Source organism: Hirundo rustica, chromosome 3 (genome assembly GCF_015227805.2).
Source record: "Hirundo rustica isolate bHirRus1 chromosome 3, bHirRus1.pri.v3, whole genome shotgun sequence".
NCBI lineage: Eukaryota > Metazoa > Chordata > Aves > Passeriformes > Hirundinidae > Hirundo > Hirundo rustica.
In genome coordinates, this window is record NC_053452.1 from 18,614,080 (window position 1) to 18,637,556 (window position 23,477).

Below are 23,477 nucleotides of genomic sequence, written 5' to 3' on the forward strand. Positions count from 1 at the left end.
TCCCATTTTAAAATATCTTGAAAACCATGGATGAAAATTATGTATTTGAAACATCCCTAGAAAGCTGAAACAGAATTTCAATTCACAGCATTTTTTCATTCCTTTTATGGATTAAAGGGATTCAGTAACAACACTGTTTAGAAATTTGCCGGTGGTCACCTGTTTAAGTCAGACTTCATGGCACAAGAGAACATAATTCCATCAAAAGCCAAGTCCAGTGGAAGCTTTCTTTTGTAAATGTTTATTTTTGTATAAAAGTACAGTATATTATTTGTAACAAAATATGCACTTTTATCCTGAGGAAAGAGTGCTGATTTGAATCAAGAGTCAAGGCCAGTAATTAATAAACCAATCAGAAATAAACTGATGGATCTAACCTTTCATAATTGAGCTGCTCCAGACTGTACATGTGGTCTGATATTTTAATTAAGAAGGACAGAACACGGCAAATAGAAATGAGATTTATGTTATACAGGGATGCAGTAAACCTATTTATTGTAATTTTCTGACCTTTTAATTTCTTGTACCTGAAATCCTGCAGAGCATATACTTGTGGAAGTCCATGGTTTATTCATAACCACCCATTTTGAAAAGAGCAGTAAATGAGGTACAGGAGTCATCTTTGGAAATATTTACTTATTTGTTTTGCCATGGTTACTTTAGTATCTGAATATATATTAGCTATGCTAAGATTAAACACAGAAAACACCTGATCTTCTAAGAAAATGAAAATAAAACATTTCTTTCTGGAGCACTTATATGTATACCCCTCCACAAATATATATGCATACCTATAAAAAATATAAATATACTGAAGCTATGATAAAAGACCGAAACAGAAACTACCCTTAAATCTCAGTTTAGCACCACACTCTGAGGTAAATATTCTCCTGTTTTTCACTCCTCTTCATTTATATTCCAGCTATTTATTTGGAGCTCTTCAATGAGCACACAGGCAAAATACTTGTTTCTGATTTTGCAAGGAGACAGTTCCGCAGCCAAAGACTTCCCAGATCATAGAGGCTTTCCTGATACTGACTTTGAAACACACATTGCCTCTAGCCATATTGCTAGCCATTAATCACTGCTGGTGGCTGTCAAATTACAGAAGTTTCTGACATACAGCGAAGGCAAAAAAATCCATAAAGATGCATTTAGGACATTTTTGTCTTACTGAGTTCTTACATAATACCATGAGAATACCTTAAGTATCCTCAGATGTTTAAGCCATGGAAAGTGATGGAAAGATATACCCCTCACTCAGCACATCTCTGATTTGCACTCAGAGATTTGTCTGAGTAATCACTAAAAATCTTCCTTATCTCCAGCTCGTTACAAACTCATTACAGCTCTCTGTGGTATGAGGACCTCACAGCAGGGAGCTGTTTCTTTGTCATTTATGAATGAGCCTACTGCAAATCGTGAAGCAAAAGGTGAAAATACTAGGGATGTACCTATTTTCTCCCTGGTTTAAGCCCCCATGAACACAGCAGGAACACCAGTCTGTCTATTAGCTTCTCATGCACTTCTATGGTCTTGGTCCTAACCTTCAAATAAACTAATGGACCTGATCTGAGCTGCATGAGAAATTACAGTCCAGCACCCAGCTGTGCTCCTTTGAAATAATGTACAGCACGGTGGCCAGGACGGAGGGTGAGGAGCTGAGGGTGGTGGGTGTGGGAGCCGAGGATGCAGCATTATCTGCTCAGGGGACCTGGAATGGGCATACCAGATAAACACAGAGCATAGGACACATATTTTATATATATAAAAATATTTTTGCCTTTATGAAAAACTGTTGTTTTCAAAAACTGTTTTTAACACTTCTTGAGACCCATGTGGATTTCTATTACGAGAAATAAAAGCCTCAGAGGTTCTGCAGCACTCTTAGGAAATGCAGTAATTCTTGCTCTCTGATGTTCAGCAGCTCATTTTAGCAGCCACAGTCTCAGATTTAGCACCTCATCTTTCACTCTTCCATCTTCAAAATCTCACCAATGCTCCTGCTTCCTCCATGGTATTCCCAAGCCATTTCCAGAAGGAATTGCTGCTCTGTCTCTGTGGCTCACACCTGTAACACAGGAATGCAACAGAAATACAGTCAGAAAGCTGAACCATGAGATGAATTGCAGACCAAGTAAAGAGTCGGTTGGAAATGGAAAGTAAATTCTGTTCAGACTGATCAAAAAATCGTTTGTATTCTCTCCTCTCATCTTTAACCAGAGGCTTTTTCTTTTAAATATGTTTGATTATGAATACACAAGGCATTTCAAGCTTGAAAACAGTTCCTAGCACAAGTCTTTACATGAGCTGGCTTTGTCCCACAGTACCCACAAACAGATCGTGACAGTGCATTCATAAACGCTGCAGAGAAAAGGGTTTTACAGAAGATTGTGAGGGCTCTTGCTTTCCTTGAGCAGATTAAAATTTGGAATGCTAGTTATCCCTCTTTGGATTTGGTGCTTGTAAACAGAAAGAATTTCTCTTTATTTTGCATATTAGTTGAAAAATATGCAGTACAGTCTGATCCAAATTTCACACAGAGTCATCACAAGAGGATAGATGGTGGTGCTGCATTTGTACAAGTAGTACTTAGATGCTGATTTTCAAATCTACCACTCTGCAAATATGACCATACCTTAAAGCACAAACAGGACTGGGGACTTTTTTACTTAGGGATGGTTTTCTACTTTGTGAGGACCTCTATGAAGGGACCATAAAAATTCAGTCATTAGGTAAATAATAACAGAGTACATCTTGTGAGCAGCAGACAGCCCTCAAAAAGAAACAACACCCAATTGTGAAAACAGATTTAATAGATTCAGGAGTTCTGGATGTCCTTACATTAGCAGGTCTCAGAGCACTTGATTTTATGTGAAATGACCTTTCATGCCAGATAATGAAAGAATTCAAAGGTACTTAAAGAAATTTCCAGTGGCTAATTGACAGAACAGCATCAGAGATGAGAAGGGACTGCTAATGAGTCCTTTCAACTCCCAAATAATTACCACAGCTGGATAAAGCTAAAGGACAAGTCTTTATAAGGCTTGAAGTCCCTGAAGTGGGAAGCTAAAATCACTGTAAATCCACCCACAAGGTGATACACCCTCAGCCAAAGTAGTTCATAGTTTTAAGATTTATATATTATTGCTATTTTCTTGTTTAAGTGTAACGTGTTACCGAGTGCCTGTTAAGAGTAAAAGCCATTATAGTATTATATTAATTATAGTAGAGAACTCTCATTCATAGATTATTTTTTAATAATACATGTGACTTTCTCTTTTGTGAACCTTAAGTAATACTAAATTATTAAAAATGCTTATATACGAATTGCCATCATTGGGCTTCACTGCTAATATCCTACAGAGATTAATAGAAGCATTTCATACCCTTGTGCATTATTACTTCAGATTATCTGCAGATTCTAGATGAAATTATTATTTCATGGTCAGTTCATTTTCAAAAGGTTACCTTTGCAATAATAAAGGCAAGTGACATTTTGTTAATGAAGTCTCATTTTCAGATACCGAGAATAAAATAGTTCACAAACCCACTGACAATAATCTCATTTTACTGCCAGCTGTTCCCACCTTTTTTTTTTTTTTTTTTTTCCAGGACCTGGATGAATAAATTGTAAGCATATTATCATAAGATCACAGGAAAGTTTATGCCAGAAGGGACTTTAGGCCATCTCTAGTCCAACCTCCCGCACAAAGCAGTGACAAACACAAGGTTAGGCTTAGTGTTCAAGGCTTCATCTGGATGTGTCTTGAAAGCCTCCATGGACAGAGACAGTCCAGTCTCTCTGGGCAACCTGTTCCACTGCCTGTCTCAGGTTGTCCTCAGCAGATTTGTCAGGTTCCAGCCTGTTTCATTGCCAAGGCTTATTCCCTGCTTTGTACGCAGTTTTACATTTGCCCCTGGTGAAGTTTGTAAAGGTTCCTGTTAGGCTGTAAACTCCATATTATTGAAATCCACTTTTAAAAGCATGGATTAATATGTGATACAGAAATGTTCCTAAAGAGCAAAGTAAGGCTGTTCAGAGCATGACACTATAGTGCTTTGCTTCTACTGTTCCCTTGCCAGCCTGTGTCAGAACTCCACTTGCGTCCATAATGGTCACTGGCAAAACTGGGGCTTCAGGTTTGCAGCTCAGGTCACTCTCCTGAACTAAGTGATCTCTGTTCTCTGCCATGTTCTGATACCCAGCACCCCAGAGGCAGGACACACATGTTGATTCTTCATGTCGCCAATGGTCTGCTAGCAAATAGAGTGTTTGTCATCAGGGAACCTGTGACTTTTTCCATTACCTGCAAGGTTAGTGGAGCAATTTTGTGAGCAGAGATACCATTCAATCTCTTAATTCTTAAGATATGCTTTTCTCCTCTATTGCTCCAGCCTCCTCTGTCCCTCTACTGCACAGTGTCATTCCCATTAGCATGTTTTTTCCCTTATCTTCTTGTTACCTCATAGTCTCAGCCTGGTGTGATCGGGATACGCAAAGCAATCACACGAGAGACGAGAGATTTCGCAGGGCAGAGTTGTTCCTCCGGGAAAGCTCAAGGCTGAGCCAAGGTGGAGAACAAAGCGGAGAGCCCTCTGCCTGTTTATTTCTTACTTTTTATACATTTGTGGGTCTGGCTGAAGATTGGCTTTTGGAGTTTTCACCTCTCAGCCAACTGGCCAGACCAGCCGTCGGTTACAATTGTTTTCAGGTTAGAAATAAGCAAACAAAGGACAGAGAATGAAAAACAAAGGATTTGTTTATGTTACATGTGTGAGAAAAAGTGAAAACTGCTCCTAATATTGTACAGTAGCTAAAAGGTCTGACTCCATTTTTATGAACAATCAAAAGGCTTTAAAAAACTCAGAAAAACCAGGGTGACAGCCTGGTCCATCTACTGCCTCTCACTTCTATACCTCCTCCAAATCCAGCTTTTATCTCCTGGGAGCTCATCAAGACTGCTTCCTCACCAGTGATGAAATCTCTGACAGGATACTAATCCCCCCAGAAAGATGGGATCTCTGCCCTTGGTTCCAGGACAGAGTAGAAAAAGCAAATGGAAAAAGTAGTTGCAGGGGAGGTCCTGTTTTAAAGTGAAATGGATTGGGGAGAGGATTTGCTTAATTACAACACATCTCTAATAACTATGTGTGAAATTTTCAGAAGGTTTAGAATTAGACAAAACCATAATTATTCATGGCAACAGTAGAAGTCATCTTCATCGTACAAAAGTTACCTCCTTCCAGATGTGAAATCCTTCCAATACATGGAAGGCAGGAACCTTCTGTAAATTAGTAATGAGATTTTCAGCACTGGCAAAATAGCATCTGTGTGTTTTTCCCAAGAAGATTTTTCTGAACTGGTCAAGACCTTTAATTTGGAGGGGAAACCCAGCATAAAAATGGGAGCCCATGAAGGGTCTAGAAAGTAAGGGAATAGAAAGTAAGATCTTAACATGGAAATCTTAAAAGATTACTTAAAAGTAAGATCTTAACATCTGAAATATTGTTAATTGCCTTTGACATTACCTATTTTGCTTCAAATCAATACATGGAAGGCATATAGAAGTAATTCTTGCTAACATTGCTTAATTCTGCCAAGAAGGAATTTAATTTGTGTCTGTGCTGGGGAGAGAGTGGGTTACAACTTCATCAATTCTGAATAACTGAATTCCATCAAAGAAATGAAAAAGGAATAACAAATGCTCTGAATAAGCTTTCTCATAAGAAATCCTTCATTAGTCACTGAAGACCCTGCAGACCTCTAATAAGACAATTTGCATTACATATGCATTTGTCCAAACACTGCAATAACATTCTGGGCCAGATTCATCTGATTTTGACAACACTTCATTTTTTCCCACCCTGTAATACTCTGCTAATCTCCAAGACCCTGCTGGTGCTCCCACCCACTGCAGGCTGTATCAGATCACACCCCATGGCTCCATCATTCTGAACAGAGATGCCTGAACAAAGTCAAATATGTGATGCCTTTCAAAAGTTCTCCTTCTCTGAGGATGATTAAATTATCTCCTATTAAACCAAATGCTCTTCCTCTTTGTCTTTCTGTACTGAGACTGATACTGAATGCTCATCCCTGCTGTCCCAAAAACAACAATCTGTTGCAGAAAACCTAGACCTGGTGTCTTTGCTATAATTTAGTAAAAAAAAAAAAATCAGTATTTCACCAAACTGACATATGTGTTCTCAGTGAATTAATGGTCTTAGTCATTTTTAACTTGCACGCATAAATGAATAGCTACAATATGGTCTGCATAACTAACAGTGTTGACTAATGAATACATAAACATTAAATTATGGTTTTATTTATTCAGAAAAGTTGGATTTGATGCAGTTTTATGAGAGGTGGGCTCATCTATGGTACAAAAGGAAGGAGAGGCCATGCAGGTGTACAGCAGCATGTGCTGCAGTAACAGTAGGAATGATCTGGTTGCCATCAGTACAGGACTCTTATAGCCCAGTCTCCTTGTTCTCTAATTCATTTAGTATCAGGTTTGACTGACCTCTACTTAAAGGGAATAAATAAAACAGTTGCCAAAAAAACATGACTTGTATTATTAGCACATCAGTAATGCAACTCTATCAAACACTGAATTTAAACCCTCTCCAAACTGATCCCCTAAGGTTTTGTAACTTTGAAACATACTCCTCGTGTTAAACCAGAGAAAATAGAAAACCCATAAATATGGATATTTTTAACTGTAGGAGTAAAACTAATGATTATAGCACTCTGTATCACTTAGAATTTCTAGTCGGTTCAGCTAAAATCCCTTATAAAAACTATTTTAGCATTTGACAACAAGTACTGAAGAATTCATATTGTAAATTGGAAAAATACCAGAAGAAAAGGTTGGAGGTGGCAATGGAGGAGTTGGGAACATGTTTAGCAAGAAATCTCATGAGAACACTGTGCTGAAAGATCATTTTTATTCTAAATATAAATCCTTAATACAAATCTTTATAAGCAATCCTGGCTTTAACATCCTAATATATTTTTATTGTCAGTCTGAAGAAGAACAAGCAAGACAAGGTGATTCTCTGCAATTTACCTATCTCTTACAAAGACGAGAAGGTTTGAAATCCTGGTTGAAGGTTCCAGTGCATTTCATATTGCAAGTATTTAAATTTCTGTTCTGCTTTCTACTGGTGCCAAGCAATAGGACAAGAGGCAGAAGCTGGAACACAGGAAGGCCCCCCTGCATATAAAGAAGAACTTCCTTACTGTGCAAGAGACAGAGCACTGAAACAGGTCAGCCAGGGAGATTGTGGAGTCTCTTTCCCTGGAGATATTCAAAAGCCATCTGGACACAATGCACCTGCTCTAGGATGACCCTGCCTGAGCAGGGAGGTTAGACCAGTGACCCACTGTGGTCCTTTCCAACCTCACCCACTCTGTGGTTCTTTTTCTTTCTGTAACTTTGAAATGTCTAGATAAACTTGCCTAAACCACAAGTTAAGTTTGGGTCTAGGTCTTTAATACATTCAGGATGCCCTCTGAAATACTCAGTTTAACTCGAGGAATAGTTAGGAAAAAAAGAGTTTGTGATGTCATAAGTAAAAAAAACCTTGTCCCTGTTGTGCCTATTTTTATTCTGTGTCATTCAAAGTCGCCTTTTTCCCAATCCCATATGCTTTGTATCTACATTAAACACTTAGTACAAGCTTTCTTTTGTTAAACCAATTGTCACTTGTATGTGACAAAAGTGGCTGAGTAGTGACAAGTTCCAGCTCTAGTCATCTATGCTCTCCAAATGGAATGATCTGTGTTGTTTCATAAAGCTTTCACTTGTCACTCAGAGCTCTGAAGCAGCTGTTCACTGGAAGATCAATGAAACACAGGTCTCAGAGATTACTAGAGAAATGGAGGAGCTAAATGTGATCTTAACTAGTCATTACCTGGGAAGAGAACAATGACTCACATCAACTTCAGAAAGTTAAACAGCCTTTTAGAAACTATCATGACTCACAAGTACTGCACACACACAGAGTCTTCTCTGCTCCAGACATTTAGTTCCTCTGTAGGGAAACTCAGCTCCCATCTCCTTGAACCTGCAACAGCCTTGTATCAGTGTAATTACCTTGACATCAGCCAGCTCTCTGATTCAGAGAAGTAGATGCTACATGTGTGTTTCTTGCTGACTGGGCTACATAAATTGTTAAGCTATAAACTTCTGTGAAAGAACACATAACAGAAATAACCTTTTTGGTTTTCTTCCCAAAGAGAGTTTGCTTTGGATTGCAAGTAAAGCAACTCTTAAAATCAGATGAACTCTAGGTAGGTTTTCTTTGAGGATGCAGTGCTCTAAAAGAAAAATCTTTTTCAACCATTATTCCAGTGAGGTGTTATTTTGGCTTCTGAAGCATACATTTTAGTGACAATAATTCTGTGTCCACTGAAGCAATTAACACAAGCAAAGCTATCGAGTTAAGCAAAGCTAGCTGAGCTGGGGGATTCAGGCTTGAAATGGGAGCAAATATGACATTTTAGCATCAGTGTTTCCAATCCATCAGCTACTGTTGTAATTTACATGCATGCTGCCTTTTGAGAGGCACTCTGAACTTTCAAGTAAATGAAAATCAGAAAGTACTTCTGCTAATTTGAACTGCAAAAGGGTTTTCCACTAAGATGCCCTCAGTATGACCCACCTGCACTCAGTGGAGATCACCCTGTAAGAAAAGGTAACACACTGGACAACCTTCTGAGTTTCTTCACATATTTGTTCTAGCCCGGATGGAGAAGCTAATTTGTGATAATTAGGGTGTAAATTTCCAAGCACTGCAGCTTAGCTGCCCTAGTTCCCACTAAGGCCACTTTGTCTTGCTGGGAGAAAGTAATGTGGCTTTGAAAGTACTGTAAGCTGTTTTTCCTTTAACACTGAAGTGTCCCTAGCAAGAATCGTGTGAATTAGTGAAATGGAAATTCACACCTAATGTGAGTTTCTATTAAGTTTCTTCTGTTAAAATGCCCATAAATAGGACAGGTGGCTGGAGCAGACTGACAGGGTAACAGATGCCTAGAAAGAAAAAAATATATACCACAAAAGTAGCATGAGTCACTAGGAAAATGAATTAAGATGAACTATGTCCACAAATGGTGTTACTGAGCTCATTTCACCTTGAAGAGGAGGAAGTAGTGCATCCCAAGGAGGGAAGGCAGAATTACTGCAAATGACCTTAAGTAGCTGAGTAAACAGTTTGATGTGCCTGCTAACTAACTACTCACCTGAGGAGCCAAGAGAGCTGAGCAGGGCAAGGTGTGCCCTCACTGCCTCGAGCCTGACACAGAGGCTGGGAGAAGCTGTCCTCTGATGGCTGTTTACCAGACTGACTGAAATGAGCAAATCCAATTCTTATCAGAAAAGTGTCTGCCTTGCAAAACTCAGAAGCGTGAGATTCCCCTGCTAATCATCTCAGTGCAAGCGAAGAGGAACAAAAACTTAATTATCCTTCTGCTCCAACAAATGGTACCTCCACCCTCAAATCCAGAGGCTGTCTTTGCCCATTCCAGAATTATCCTACATGGATTATTTCAACCTGCAGGGCTGCCAGGCATGAATTGAACCCAAAAACATTAGACTGTTGGCAGTTCTTTGATTGTATTTATCAATATTCTTTGTTATCAGGGGTAGGACTTTATTTTAAATCAATAAAAATAAGCTCTTAACTACAAAAGCACATAGAAACTGCATGAAGTCTTCCATTGTTCCCCATTTTAAAAAGATAACTTTGAGTTTAGGAATTCTTGTTGCAGGAACATTAATTTAACGGTTCTATAGTGCAAAGATACATTCAGTTTGTTTGAATTTCTAGGCAAGCTGTGAAACCAAACTGGGGAGAGTCTCCAGATAAACCAATAGCAATCTCCTGACTGTATTTCAGTCCAAAGCCGCACAGATCATAATTGTATAAACTCATTTTATGCACAGTCTCTTTTGTTCACTTATTTAGTGCCTTCTGTCTCTGAACATCATACGTGAATTCCAAAGCCTGCAAATCGGAGGTATTTGAATTTACTGTCATATTATGTTGTGAAAGTGGATTGCCACACAACTTCATATCAAATTCACAAGTGCTAACAGCAGATATTCTCCCTTCTGTCCATACAACTTCTTCAATGAGATTCTGCTTCAATATGCAAGTTTTATGGCATCTTTATATACTGCGAAAATGTGCTTCGCCACAAAAAAGTAATATTTTACTATCGTTGACAGCAATAAAAATGTTTCTTACATACTATAGAACATTGTGAGGCAGTCTGAGATATGCATGAAATGTCCCTGCAGGAAAATGTGTTTATTTAAGGAGACCGGCACACATTTCCAGTCTGGTTTGTATTTCATAAGCCGCTATAATTTCAGACTGACTATACACATTTGAGAAATCCTGAAAGACAGACGAGATTCCAAAAGACTGGTGAAGATAAAAACCACCTTAAGGAGAAGGAATAGCCTTGGAATGGTCAACATTTTGGCATGTTTAATTGTTTATTCCATTATTTTTCTCTTGATTTAAATTAAATCAGTATTCAGAAGAGAGCAATAAAAAAACAGCAAGGACCAATGATTAATCAAAGGAAAACTGTATGAAACTAAACAAAATTCTTTCTGTCACAAAGTAATAGGTCTTGGAAAAAAAGAATGAGCAATTAAAGCCATATATGCTTGTGTTGGCTTGAAGGCAAAACCAGCAAGAGACTCCAAGTCAGAAAAAACAATTTAATAGGAGAGGAAAAAAAAGTAAAATAAATGCATGCAATAGTACAAAAGATCACTGACAGAGTCAGAATACAACCTAACACCATGGTGGTAGCCGTCCAGATGAAGTGGTCTTGTTGAAGCAGTGTTCCTGCAGAAAGGTCTGGTAGCTCTTGTCCTCTGGGAATCCACTGGGTAAGGCTGCCTGTGCTGTCCCAAGGCCCCGATTATATCCAGGTGGGAATGCTTGGCTCCTCCCCCTGGGCAGAGCATCTCACAATGGGCTGATATCATTTTATCAGTCTTGCAAAGGGTCCTTGATTGCTCATTAAACAGAGATAGCTCCTGGGGAGAGTCATGCAGCAGGGCACTGATGGGCCATTAACAGAAGATAGTCTGGAGGGAGGGGGCAAGGGAAACACTGCCCAACCTAGTTTCAACAGCTCATGTAGATGGTGATAGAATACATACTTTGGGCACATCTTACATTGTAACCTGGGACAATGCTAGCTCTGCAATCTATTTCACAGTGCTGATTGTTCCCACTCTTACTGTTGTGTATTTAATTATTCCTACCTAAATGAAGTAACTCTCATTTTAATTTGTTGAGTTGTGTATACTTCTCACACTGATTTCTCGAACTCACATGATGATTCTCCATTTACATCCTACCCTTTCACAAGCAGCTAAGAGATCCTCTGCAGCTGATGGCTGGATGCTATTTAATAATCCACTCTACCGTGTTATCCAAAATATTAATGGAAGTTTTGACTCGTGCTAGACCTGAGGTAGGATCCTACATAATCCCATGTGCAGAATCCTTTCATTTTGATGATGAAGTTAGCAAAAACAGCTGCATTTTCCCAACACAGTGCAACAGTACTCAGAAAAAATAGCTGCATGTTTTATCACAAATGGAACAAAGGGAATCATATGAATCCAGAATGAAATCAGGAAGCATTGTACTGGGATGCATAAGCCAAAATGTAGCACTGAAGATGTGAAGAAGTGACATTTTGGGACATGGCACTTTTGAAAGCTGCATGCACATATTTGAGATAAATCAGGAGATATTAGAGCTATCGGTTTGGAGATAAGGCAGAAAGAACTGAGCTCATTCCACTGAAAGAAAGCTCTGGAGACACACATGAAAACATAAATGTAAAGCGGTCGTGAGTGCGGAAATATAATATTCTCTATCCACCATAGACAGGGTAAAGCGTAAAGGTCTGAAACTACAAAAAGTGATTTAAATTAGGAGTTAGAAAGACAACAAAGAAATGAATGTGAGAATACATCTGCATGTTCCCGACATGACATTAATGATAATGTAAAAAAGCCAACCAAACCATGTTTCCACAACCCACCTTCAAAACTATCATGCACATGGCATCCAAGGTCTAAGACTGCATGTTTAGCTAGATTTTGGTTATAAATTACAAACCAGAGACTCATTACCTTACCTAACACATTTAAGTTATAGAATAATAGAAAGGTTTAGGTTGGAAGGGTCTTTCAAAGATATCTAGCCCAACCCCCCCCTGCCAGGGGCAGGAATATCTTCTCCTTCATCAGATTGTTCTAAGGGCCATCCAGCATGACCTTGGACGCTTCCAGGGATGTTCCAGCTGACAAGGTTTAAGAGCTATGGAGACAGGAAAAACACAGCAACTCTACAGATGATTAAGGAACCATCCAAATCTATTATTTAGAGTCTTACACAGTTTTTGACAGGTAACTATAAATTATGGGTTTGAAATCATTATTTTAACCTGCTATTGTGAGAAGCCAAATGTTCAGGGGTGTAAACTTTCTCTTAAAAAATCAGTGGTAGAGTCTACCTACACAAGATATTTATGCAATCCCCATTATGGCAGTATTAATACTCTTCCCAATATTTAATATATTTCTCTTCACAATAATGCTGTAAGGTCAACAAATCTGTGAAACGACACAATCAAAAATACAAGATTTGAGAACCCAAAGAGAAAATGCTCAGCAAACCAATCATGAAGAGTAATCCAGTGGTATCACCATGGAGGAAACCATACTCCTACCTCCTGTTTTCAACATTTCAGATCTGTCCTAATCACTGAATTCCAATAAATGTGCGGACTGTACATGCACAGATCAGTGGAGCGTGTGCCATCAGTTCAGCACAGAGCAGGACAGGTGCTGTTAGACACTTACCAAGCCGTTAATATGCACATTAATTGCTCTCACCTGGGTCTTGATCATTTGACAAGATGTTCTTCTCCTGCTGACTGAAACAATAGCAATTGCCTGTAAGAACTTGCTGTTCTGGAAAGCTCAGCAGGTCTGTTGTTTGCCTATTTTATCCAATGAGTGATTACATTTAAAGTAGATAAGTAAGCCTGGAAATGCTACTTATTAAGGCATGCACCTACCCAGCTGAACTGACATTTCAAATAACCAAATTATTTTATGAATCCGACACTAAAATGACGTACCAGAAGCTACAGGATGAGCAGTCATACCTTAGACCCAGGGTCCCCTCTTAGTTGCATGACTCTCTTAGTTGCATGTTCTCTCTCTTTATGGTCTGATTTTTCAAAGGACTTTAAATTCAGGAGAATAGAAATCCAAGACTGGGCATGCAGGGCAGGGAAAAAAAAAAAAAAAAAATCACGTGATGACCATCTCAGCAAGGCTTGAGTGTGTTACAGAAATACAGTACTAGTTGCTCACAACAGATTTCTCAGTGTCCGTCAAACTGCAGCTGTGGTGGTTCTTTAGAGAGACCCAGACAACCGTCGATGGCAAAACGCACAGAGCCTGCTCTCTGTCCGGGGGGATATCACAGCTTTATTCTGGGGTCCTGACCCCGTCGGCCTGAGCTCACTACTTAGCTCTGTTCCCGTCCCTGCCAGGGCCAGAGAGACCGAGCCCTCAGTGGTCCAGGGGCTTTTTCCCAGGGGGGACGGGCCCAGAGGCAGGGACAAGCCACCGCCCAATCAGGAATAAGGTGGGAGTGGAACAGAGTTGGGTTACATTCCAGTGTGGGGGATGGATGCGGCTGAGCAGGGACAAACCACGTGATACAGTTTCCAAGAGGATACAATAGAAAATATTACAAACTCCAATATAAAAATGGACCACAATATAAACCAAATTAACACACTGTAACACTGCAATGTTTCTTTTCTTTTTATGTTATCAAATGAGGATCCAACCCTGAAGAACTTCCGAAATACAAATAATACTTATGTGTTATATACACAAATAATAGGGTTTACTTCTTTGAGTGTACCCACAGATGCTTCATGAGTGTGAACCACTCAGTTTAGGAAGGCTTTTGAATCAGATCCATGCTCACAGATTACTTTTAAACAGATACTCAAAGAACCACGAGAGAATGTATTTTGTGTTTCACTTCTATTTTGCAGAGGGTTTTTTCTTAAAAACCTGTAAAACAGTTGAGTTCCAGCTTCTCCAAAAGAACAGAGACAGCTACATTGCTTATTCTAGGCTTGAAAACATTTGCATGGCCATTGATAAGTCCTTTAGATAGTCCAACACTGATTTCAGCACAAAATCTTTTCACAATGGCAATATCAGGATACTTTGGAGTGGAAAAGCAAAGCCTTCAGTTAATCCAATTCTGCAAATACAAACAGCTTCCTGAATCATGTATTAGAGAGAGTATTCTCCTGGGCATGAACTGTGGAGCCTACAGCACTAAGTAGGGAAGGAAATGGGATGACAACTGGCAGGAGAAAAGTCTGCTACTGGCCCAAATGTATACTTTTGTGGAAATTCAACCCCAACTTCCACCATTGCAACTCTTGAGAAGCAAGGAAGTATCTTAGAAAATATCGGTGCTAGAATGAAATTACAAATGTTAAACTGAAAGCATGCACTATAACTTAAATTCTATGAGCATGGACCTAGATGTTGCAATTTTAACAGAATTATGCAGATTTGGTGCCCCCTGCTGTCTTTTACTACCAGAGTGACCCATGAAAAATATGAGTCAGTGATTAAACACACTGAACTGCACAAAACCTCCCCAAAAGGCAAATTAAGGATGCTGTTCAAAAAGGCACATTTGAACTAGAGTGTGAGTTCACAGGCTGCTTTGGAAGCACCCAGGAGCTGAGAAGAGCAGAGCTCTATGTTTGGAATGATCACAAAAAGGAAAAACATTGAGTGCACCATGGCCAGCAGGAACCACACAGAGAGCTGAGCTTCAGCCTTGGCACACCTCCATTGCTTCAAACCAACACCACAGAAAAGACTCAGTTTCTTGTGGGGATAAAACCACATGAATTCCCTGCGGCCTCTCTTTTCTTGCTCAACACTGGCTCTGCTATATTCCTGCCTCTAACACCCAAAGAGGAGAGTTTAAACACTCTAAATACTTTCATATGATGGGAGCATCTCGAAGTCTCAAAAAATATGAGTACCAGTGGTGTCCCCAGGTACACACTGGGTGCATCTACACAAGTTTGTGTTATCAGCTTAAGTGGAAGACATGCTCCAGGAGCACAGCCAGCACAGCAGGCTCCTGCATGGGACAAGCCCACAGCTAACCTGAAGTACAACCCCTCCAATGCACTCAGTACAACCTGCTTCCTTCTCCAGAGCAAACCTTCTTGGACCACACTGCATGAAGAGACTTCAAATGAGACTCACCTGCTAAATTCCACTGCCTCAGAGATGGTTGTCTCACCTCTCCATCCCCCTAGCAGGCTTGTTGCCAGTCCACCCATTCCATAAGCACCAGCAACCTTCTAGCTTCTTGCTTAACTTTCTGACAAAAAAGTAATCTCTTCCTCTTCCCCCCACCCTGGCTCAGGGCTGGTTTTCAGATGGATCAGTTTATTGTATGGTCACGTGGATGCCTAGTCTGATGTAAGAGAGGGAGGAATGTCCCTTTGGCATCAGTACAGTCTCAGATTGGCTTAGCTAATCATGAAACTTCTGTCATAAATCAAATAAGGCCGTGAGGTGCCAATGGATGCAATGGCTTGTCCAAACTAACAGAACATATTTCCAGCACAGCTGGGGTGAAATCCTGCTGTAATTAATGGTCAAGATATTATATCACTAACTTTTTAAAATGTCTCTGTTGATCTCTTGCCCGTTCTTCGCACTCCTACAGGAATACTACACAATGTAAGTGATGATGACGCAAAGCACAGTGTTCCATCTGAGCTGCTGCAAAGCAGCAGATAGGTCTTTTCCAGGAAGAACATCTATTTAAGTGATTTCCTACAGCAAATCAACAGGTTATCAAGTGATGAGTTTGTGTGCTTAAGCTCAGAGACATTTCTTTAAAGGGGCCTTCATTCAGTGGTCATAAGTAATCAATCAGTCAGTTACTTCCTCCTTTGGCTATTTGTGCTTGGAGATGGAAAAAAAAAAGCCCAAAACAAACCAACCCAAACAAAAAACTCCACAGAAAAGGGACAGTCCTGTCTTGCCACAACTGGGGTGCTCAGTGACTTGAGACTGGTGCCTGTATTCCTGAAATCATCGGTGCTAAAACAGCATTATGCTGTACTTCAAGCAGAAGTGCAGCAGAGGATGCTTCATCATTTCATACTCTCCTCGAGTTGGAAGGCTTTTAGGACTGACATTGAATTTGTGAGTCATTGACTGCTCTGGAAAGGCTTACTGGTGAATAAGATGAAATTTCTGTCATTTGTAGTGTCTGAGAAGGTTTTTCAACTTCAAGAGAAAATAATTTATTCCGTTTCTCTGACACTTATTTACACACACAAGTTTAAAATGGCCATTTTCAACTATTGAACTCCTGTGACTTAGTGAGATGGGATGATCTGAATTACATCTGCTGTACCAGTATTTAAACAATCATCCTTAATAAAATCTTGCTTACTCCCACCATCTAGAAACCCTACTTTGTACTTCACACATTTTATTTTCATACCTCAGAATTCAAAACACCAGAAGGCAGGAGTTTGGTCTGGTAACTATTAAATTAGTTGCACCCTGATACAAAATCCACTTGCTTACTACATCCTTTATACTTGTCAGTTTACTCAGTGAACTGGCTGCAGGGACTGTCTAAAAATTCACTTCTATCTCCTCTAAATGTTGTTCAAATTAGTGGTCTGTCCTCTATTCACCTTTTTTCAGCGTGAAACACAGCCACACAGAGCCATGTCAGGGGTTGTGCAAGAAGAAGATTATGAGGGTGGATCCACTTGTTTTGATCTCCCGACAGAGCACTCTGGCTCACCCTGCCACCACCAGGCTGTGGGATGGCTCCTGCAGCCACTTTTCTTGCTATTTTTCCATGCCTAAGCTCTCTTCTTTCCCCCTTTTCTTGTTTTTCTCCCTGAAATTAATAAATTAATGTGCATGTCTAGCAGCCACCAGTCGCAAAGAGCCAGACCTCGATGTTCTTGAGAGCAAAGAGACAAATTTTAACTAATGGAATGAACTTGAGTGCTGGAAGAGCTGCTTTGACACAGAAGGGAGGTGTGCAGAGGGATGAGTGGGGAGGTTTAAAGTCAGATCTTATTATCACAAGACCTCAGGGCACTGGCTAATCAGCAGGGGTGTAGCTTTATTGGGAAAAGTGTCTTTTATGATATTCATGTCTGTATCTGAAACATTCCATTTCAGTGAGACACCAGAGACGCTTCATGAGCCACTGGAGTGCTGCATCACAGCAATTAATAACAATTACTGGGACACTCGCTTCCAGGGCATGCCAAGCCCCAGTGTGTGGGAAGGGATAAAGCACATCACTACTCGTGTCTTTCAAGTATGCTCTTCCCAATGCAGAAACTAAGTTAATATCAACATACATGGCAGACTTCTTTCTTCTCTCAGCATACTTTTTTCCCTGTAATCCAAGTATTGGGACACATTTCTTCCACCTACTGCATATCTTTTACCTAAAATGCAGATTTGCACACTGAGAATTGCAATTTTCTCCTCGTAGGATAAGAAATCACTTTTAGGATAAAGAATCCAGAATAGAGAAGCAAAAACCCCCAAACTCAGTTTGCAGCGTAAACAAAAGGCTTTGCACTTACTCCACTTGTTGGACATCCTGTCTAGAACAGGATGGCAAAATGCCCTAGGCTTTGTTTACGCTGGCTAGCAAAATATGCTATAAACAAAGCAGAAGACAAATTGATTTCTAACACGATTTGTCCAGTCTTTGATGAATAAACTCAAACTTTTTAAGGCTAAAACCCAACACAATTAACCAGCCAAACTAGTGGAAGCTCACTGAAACGAGTTATGTATAATTCAAAAAAACAAACTAAGAGTAGCATCAATGACCCAGAGCCAGAATTCAAGTCATTTGAGTAGAGAATAAACAGTGGAGGAACACCAAGCAAAACCAGATTTCTGCATATCCACATTTCAGGGCTAAAGAGCAAAAGATCTGTTCACCATCTCCTTCTGGAGACTAAACCAGGACTGAGACGAGTGTATACATATGTTAGTATATCAGTAAGCATAAGTATATATTCTTATGTTAGAACAATATTTTATGACATACATTTGTCCTTATCAGAAGCTGGAAGACAAAAGCACTCTTCATCCTGCAGTTAACAACAAAGGGTGACAGAGTTAGCAAGAGAGTAAACAGTGCATTTACTTTGTTTTCACTTTTCTGTTTCCATCCTTTTGTGTCTTTTTAAAGACTGGCACAGCAGGTGTGAAACGAGGACATCCAAACCTTATTTTTTTCATGATGAACAAGTTTAGCTCCAACATGTGCAGTTGTTTTAAGGTATTTTTATCCTGAATTTCGCATTTAAGGATCTTATGACAATTTGATAGTTCACGTGATCCTATTAAACATGAAACACTGATGATCATAAAAATAAAAAAAAATAACGTGAAACAGATAATATTCTGTTCTTACAATGTGATGCTGTAGCACAGCCATTCAGCTTGTGTTTCTGTGTGTGTGTGTCTTGGTTCTCTCCTCACCCTGCTATGGCTGGACTTGCCAGAATGTCTCATTTCTCCCTTTCTGCCTGCAGTTTCCCTGCATGAAAACTGGATAGGGTAGAGATGAATAAAGGGTGGGAGTACAGATGTCACCCCACTTCTGGATGAAGACACATCCAGAACTCACACACTCAGGGAGCTGAAGAGCACTGCTGAGGCACACACTGTAACCACAGCTAATGCAGCCAAGGCAGGGCCTTAGGCAGCAACTGACTTTGCAGCTCTGTCTAATCTCCAGGTTTATAAGCGGATGCCTTCTGACATTGCTCCTTTTGCTGTGTAACTCTTCTTACCTGTAAGAAAAAGCTTCAGCAGTTCCCTGAGACATTCCCAAACAATAGATATAGTAATATCTTTATAATGGGCACCTACTGCTTCGTCCACTGCAATTATACATTCTGAATTTTGATGGCATTCCTTTATTTTAAACATGCCACCAAGAGTAAATATTTAATGGTCAGTATCATGGGTTGGCACAATTTTGTTTTCTAGTTATAAGAAAACGTGAGATATTTTTTCCCTGCCCTAACCATAGAGTGGTTTGGGGAGGAGAACAGGGACCTATCAAAAAGCTAGCCAGGATATTGGCAGCTAAATTGACCAATGGGAAATGCTGATGCGACTTCAGCGGGGACATTTAAAAACTAACAGTGGGAGATCAGTCTCTCTCTCTCTCTTCAGAGATCAGCCGTGAGGTGACATCGTGGTCGGGCCGGGCCCGGGTCAGACCTCGCTGCCTCTCTGAGCAGCCGGGCCAGGCCGGGCCTCCGAGGGCCGCTGCCCGCACAGGGAGGGCCTGGGCTGGCCGAGCCCCTTTCCCCCGCTGCCGGCAGAGGAGAGAGGCGGCTGCAGCGCGGCAGTGCTGGCCACGTGCTCGGACCACGGCAGAAGGGGCCAAGCCATGGCCCAGATTAATCACCGCTGGCAGCGGAGAAAGCAAGCCTGCAGCTCCGTAACAACTTTGAGCCGGGCTGCCCTAGATGGGACCGAGGGGTGGAAAAAAGGACATCTACCAGCTTCCTCCATCAGCACAGCTTTGCATTTTCTTCAGCTCCTGCAGCCTTGCGTGCTTTTTGCAAGCCTGTACAGATTTCACCCTTTTTCTAACAACATGGAACTTTTAAAGCACAATTCTTCCTTGAGAGAAAGAAGAGAGAAAACATAAGGGTACATAGAACAGACACCGAATGAAGTCAGTTAGATGAGAAGTGAAAGAACTAATAATATCGGAATAGGATTGAAGAAGCGGACATTTTTAGCCGGACTTTTCTAAGGTAAATTATGAAGAAATGAACTGTTCTTTGCAGCATCTTAGTATTATTTGGGTAGAATGCTATTCTAATCAAAATTAAGGACTGATGTAATTGAGATTTATTTAGGAACTTTGAAGCCCCCGCTCTTGGGTTAAAAAAGAGGTCTCAGCCTTTGAGACAAAGATGATTTTAGACTAGAAGGATTCGTAAACAGTACCCCGGATACAGAGAAGCTTTGCTGATAGAACATCACAGTCTGCGAAAACTCCGGGCAGCAGCAGAATGTGTAACATTGAGAGCACTAGACTATTTTGTCTTGTGGCAAACGTCTTCATAGAAGATCTTAGAAGGACTCTTCTCCTAAAATAATGAATGGTTATGTCTAAATAGTGAAACTGACTGAAAAGACTAAGTTGTGTCTTTCTATGTTGTTCAATAAGAAAGTTAATAGTTTGTAAGAGGAAAGAAGCGTGTTTTAAAGTATCATTCTGTTTTAGTTTGTTTTCTTTTTTTCTCATTTTTTTCTTTCCTCCTCATTCTTTTAATGTATGTTAATAAAACTATTTTTGTTCATTTTTAAGCTTAAGCCTGCTTTGTTTATTTTTCTCCTAATCTCTCCCTCCCCCCAAAAAAAAAAAAAAAAAAAATTAATACTAAAACCCCTACATTAATTGGTGTTTCTGCCCAGTTTTATTAAATTAAAACCACTACAGTCAGTGACCCCAAAACAATAGGGTTTAATTTCTCATTTACCAGGTATATGTGAGTAAATCTGTATTTCAGTGCTCTGTAATAAAACACAGTTCATAAAGTAGTATTATGCTTTGGAATATAAACATGAGGCATTATACACAGCATATAACTTAATCATTCTTGACTCTGGCATAAACGGTTGGAGGTGAACGCCACCTAGATTAATACTAATTACACCGTGCACCTTTATGAACAGTCTGACTGAAGCACTTATCAGCCGTGCACACAAGCAATTTGTTCTAAGCCACACAATGACTCAGTGGCAAACAAAGGAGAGGAAACAAGGTTCCTTTATCTCTCAGACTTCTCCTGAGGCAGCTTCTTGCCAACAAGAATGTAAAGCAATTTCATACTTCAGAGCTACTTTTTGTGAGGGTTTCAGCAGAGTTATAACCTCAGCCTCACAATGTATTAAAAAGCTTTGTAGAAGTAAATACATAAATATATGTATATATATACACACACATATGTGCGTGTGTGCATTTTAAATATGGCAAAACATAAACCTAATGGGATAAAGCCTCACAACTCCTAAAATATCTTAGATTTAGTATCTGTATGAATTATCAAAGCAAAGAGTGCTACTCTAAAAGCACACATTTATTGTATAAACCTCAGTATTTTGTGCAGCCTTTAGCGTCACTGAAATCCTGCTGTACTATGTTTTTATACTTCTTTAAATAACCACTGGGTGTCATAGTTATCAACAGAAAATGCTTGGGGGACTTTCCAGGTTCATTTCAATTGGGGTTCATATCATCAGAGCTAATACTAATTCCAATACCTGTAACATTAATTCCCATTCCAAGATGAGAAAATGGGTTCCTCAATTAAAAAAAAAAAAAACCAAAAAAACCAAACCAAACCAACCAACCAAACAAACAAAAAAACCCCCAAAAACCCCACAACCAAACCAAACAAAAAAACCCCAAAACCCACACAAAACCAGAGTAAATGCAAATTGTGTTCTCTTAGAAAATGTAGCAAAATGGAGATTTATCTTTCAAATTTAGCGTACAGGTAAGATTTTGTCATACTGAACATTTGTGAAGTTCGCTACTGAAGCGGAATGAGGCAATTCTAGACTTCATGGACTTGAGGAAAATTTTCCATAGGCTTTCTCTTTCAAAAATTAAGTGGCAAGAGAAACAAGTATTTCTTCTCCACTTCATAAGAATCCCATTCACACTAAATATTTTGGCATTATAAATAGTACTATAGCCTTATGCTTCAGATCCCAGCTCTCAGAATCACACAACTAACAGAATAACATGAGATTTTTAATTTAAAAGTAAGTTTATGGTCTTCATCACAGAGAAGAAAATGTGATGCCAGTGACTGTTCAGGTTTGCAAACAACAGCTTTAAATCAGGCAAACTGCTCCATGTCTTCATTCAGTTGTCAGTCCCAAAGGAACAAAGCACTGTTCACCCCACAAAATCCCCAGGAGATGAGGATTTCACCCACCCACATGCATGCCTTACACCTGGAGAACTGGAGAGCTGCTCCGTGCATCCAAAGCATAGGCAGCACCAAGTAAACCAAGCACCAAGTAAACTTGCAATTATAGAGACTGTATCACCATATATGTGATCCAAATGATCCACGAGGAAAGGTTGGCATGGCTGGGACATTTGGGAGAAGACAGAGTGGACAGCCAAAGGATTGGTGCTCCTAAGTGCCTAGAAATGTCTGCGGGATACTTGGGGAGCCTCTGTCATTCCCATGCTAAGGGATACTGGTCTGGAGCAGATGCTAAGACCAGTCAGGGATTCATGTTTGGGATAATTCTGGACAACAGAGTTTTGGGGATCTTTGCTAGGACCTGTAAGATGTGAAAAAAGAAGGAAGAAGGTGCTTCATGAATACCTCCTGTATCTTGGAGTATGACTTTCGAGGGCTGAATTAAAGAGCGTGGGTCAGTTACCAGCTGCCACATTTCTCATTCCCTACTTTTTCTTACCCATCTCTGAATTCAAAAATTGAGACAATTAAAAATGGAAGCAGAGAACTAACCTAATGCCTGAAAATCAGGCTCCACAGAAGCACCCATGGTTCCTGGCCACAGTTCAGGTGATGGTGAGAGACGCAGGCTGAGACATGGGCAGGTGAGACAGAAATGCCAAACAGGCACTGTCATGAGAGATGTGTAACATATAGCAGGCACCAGCCTCTCTCTTGTGCACTATGTTTAGGGCCTCAGATAGCCTTAAGCAAATCACCCTGCCCTGCCCAGCATTTTCTAACTCCTCCCTTTCAGCCACTTGCCGCCTGAGCACCTAAAATGACTGTCTCAGCCAGAAATGCGATTTTTTTTTTTCTTTTTTTTTCTTTAATCTATATTCATCCAAGTCCAGCTGCACAGAAAAAGGCACATGCAGGAGAATGCAAGCATTATCTAATACATAAAAGATGGATGCAGAGAGGAAGAGAATTAAGTTGTTCTTCATGCCCAGCATGGCACGATAAGAAGTAATGGGTGTGAACTGCAGGTGGGAGTTTTAGATTAGACACTAGAAATGGCTTCTTTTAACAGTAGGCATAATAAGGACTTGAATAGATTGCTTGAGGAGGCTGCAAAGGATTTCAAAAACAGGTTAGACAAACATTTATCAGGAAACATATTGGTATACATGTTTGCAGACTGGAGCAAGGAATGGATTGTTTAAAGTGCATTACAGGTCTGTTTTCCTGTGATTTTTTTTTTTTTTTGATCCAAAGATGCTGAATGACTTTTTTTTTTTTTTTTTTTGGGCTAGGGATTGGTCTTAAACAAATCTCACAATCT

General features: G+C 39.9%; 1 long non-coding RNA gene across 2 annotated transcripts in view; it reads right to left on the reverse strand.

Annotated features, from left to right (window-relative positions):
- Positions 1 to 235: 235 nt before the first annotated feature.
- The window catches only part of LOC120751025 (uncharacterized), a 35,357-nt gene continuing 12,115 nt past the window's right edge, over positions 236 to 23,477 (reverse strand). Inside the window, exons 5-6 of one of the 2 annotated variants that reach the window (XR_005700244.2) lie at positions 13,217 to 13,327; positions 236 to 2,071 (exon numbers count right to left, since the gene is read on the reverse strand). This is a non-coding gene — a long non-coding RNA (uncharacterized LOC120751025). The remainder of the gene's footprint in view (positions 2,072 to 13,216; positions 13,328 to 23,477) is intronic. The other variant, XR_005700243.2, reaches the window with a different exon arrangement.